The following is a 2,409-nucleotide window of genomic DNA, read 5'->3' on the forward strand; positions in this document are numbered from 1 at the left end:
GGCCGACTCGACCAAACCCTTTTAAGGGGGAAAGATCTCGCGAGCATTCGGACGCCCTGGGGTTGCGCCCGCTCTGTTCGAGACGGGATCACCCCTCGCGGATGCACCCTCATCGGGGCCGCTTCACTTTCATTGCGCCTCGCGAGTTTAGTTTGATAATTTCTCGACGACTTGCGCACATGTTAGACTCCTTGGTCCGTGTTTCAAGACGGGTCGGGTGGGACCCGACTTCTACTCTCCGCTCTGGGCCTCCACAGGTTGAGCACCGCAACTTTTTCTCTTTTACAAAAAAAAGCTACGACACCTCCCGGGAGGAGACAGGTCACGACCGGGCAGTACTGTTGGGAAACGCCGCGCTCGTCATCGCGGCACCCGCGAAGGTAACCACGAAACTCGCTAACGGACGCCCCGTGTAACAGACACCCAGTCGGTCGCGGAGTCCTACTAGGCCCCCCACTTGCGGACCTTGGCGTGGCTATTGCGATCGCAGAACGACTTATGCAAGAGAGCCGCCAATTCAGGCAGTCTCCATGCAGCGTTAAGGGCATACAACCAAGTGCCGGGAGCGGGGACTTGTTCGACCTTCGAGGGCCCACCCGTTTAACCCCCTGAACGGTTTCACGCACTCTTGAACTCTCTCTTCAAAGTTCTTTTCAACTTTCCCTCGCGGTACTTGTTCGCTATCGGTCTCGTGGCGATATTTAGCCTTAGAAGGAGTTTACCTCCCGCTTAGGGCTGCACGCTCAAGCAACCCGACTCTTGGGAAGGGATCCGATGCACGGTCTCGGCTCGTCTTATCTACGGGCCTGACACCCTCTGTGGGTTGCTCGCCCCGTTCATGGAGACTTGGACGATAGATACCGGACAGACGCGCACGATCCTCCCGAACACCACATTCCTCGGCACCCGCTCAACCGGGCGCGAGGTTCGGTGCTGGGCTCATCCCTGTTCGCTCGCCGCTACTAAGGGAATCCTTGTTAGTTTCTTTTCCTCCGCTTACTGATATGCTTAAGTTCAGCGGGTAGTCTCATCTAAACTGAGGTCAGAATGAATTGTTTGTTTTCAAAAGGAGACAACACTTTATCTAGCTCGGCAGACTTTGGCGTTTTAAAGCCGGGAAAGATTGAATAATTGCCGGTTCAAATTTTTTTTTTTCGAAATAAAGCGAGTCTCTCGTTATTCGCAAAAATTAATTTACGAAAAGTGACAGGGCGTCCTGCGGCTTTTTGTATTGAAACAACGCGTCGTGCGCGAACCAAGCTTGCATAACGAGCGGTTAGAGTGAGTGATAATTCGCGGTGGTCGACACTTCGACACGCCCGGCGCACACACACAACTAAACTCGCGTTGAAGCGGTATATCGCGCACACGCAGCCGACACCTTGTTCGAGAAGATGTGTTTATTTCTAAAATTTTTTTTTGAGTTGGCTCAAAAATTTCCCATCTGTTTTGCCATCGAAAAAGGTTTCTTTTGAATAGAGAGGAAAAAAACAAAACAGGGCGAACCTTCTTTTATTTTTCCCCCTTTTTTGTATTTGAGGCATCGCGGACACTTAAGTCGCGCGGCACCCAGACGTTAGAGATTCGGGAGCTTTTATGCGGTCAGGCCGGGTGAAAAATAAATCTCGCCGCGACCCAACATGCAAAACCAAGACTGAAAAAATCTCTGTTCGTTCATCATTCGACCGACCCTCAGTCAGATGTGGCCCGAGCGAGAAGCTGGGCCGCCATTTACGTTCAAGATTTCGATGCTCCATGTGTTCTGCAGTTCGCATGGATTAGCGCACTTTGCTGCGCTCTTCATCGATCCACGAGCCTAGTGATCCACCGTTCAGGGTCGTATATAAAACGACATATTCGTTTTCTTCTCTCTTTTTCTCCAACCCGCCCAAGCAAATGAATGCGAGGGCGGAGAAAGAAAGCCAGAAAGAAAATGTTCCGATAAACACTCGTACTAGAATTTGGGTTTAGTGTGTTATTGTGATTTTGAATTCTTCCTACTTCATCGAGAGGGCGAAGGGCAAGCTTAAAAAACATTCGGTTTTCAACGGCATAGTGTCGGGCTTTGGAGTGTTAGTCTATACGACGCACACGCACGCAACCACGAGTATCTACGCCCGAAAAGAACGTCCAGAGTAAAGTCTCACACTTTCGTCCCCCACCGAGAATCAAAAAATCCCGAAGACGAAGAGAGAAACAAAAAAAAAACAATTTCGATTGGGCGTATCCGCTTTAAACCACCGCGCATCAGAGCGCCTGATACCCGTTCAAAATCTTGATGTTTTTTTTTTTTTCCGACTCTCCATCCACCGAGTTTTTATTTTTCAAAGTGTTTGATTTAGGGACTAAGACTTTATAAAATCTCCTTTATTGTTCCTTCGGTACTCGCGGCCCAGGCGGGCTATCGTA

At 49.9% G+C, this 2,409-nt stretch overlaps 2 non-coding genes across 2 annotated transcripts in view; both read right to left on the reverse strand.

The window, feature by feature from the left end:
* LOC124319211 overlaps nucleotides 1-1,045 on the reverse strand; it is a 4,576-nt gene extending 3,531 nt beyond the window's left edge. Inside the window, exon 1 of the ribosomal RNA XR_006912906.1 lies at nucleotides 1-1,045. This exon is cut by the window's left edge and continues 3,531 nt beyond it. This is a non-coding gene — a ribosomal RNA (large subunit ribosomal RNA).
* Nucleotides 1,046-1,686: 641 nt separating this feature from the next.
* LOC124319204 lies at nucleotides 1,687-1,839 on the reverse strand. The gene has a single exon (XR_006912898.1). It is a non-coding gene; the product is annotated as a 5.8S ribosomal RNA (ribosomal RNA).
* Between the last annotated feature and the right edge of the window lie 570 nt (nucleotides 1,840-2,409).

The sequence above is a fragment of the Daphnia pulicaria genome, unplaced genomic scaffold (assembly GCF_021234035.1).
Source record: "Daphnia pulicaria isolate SC F1-1A unplaced genomic scaffold, SC_F0-13Bv2 h1tg000137l, whole genome shotgun sequence".
In the NCBI taxonomy this organism is placed as follows: Eukaryota; Metazoa; Arthropoda; class Branchiopoda; order Diplostraca; family Daphniidae; genus Daphnia; species Daphnia pulicaria.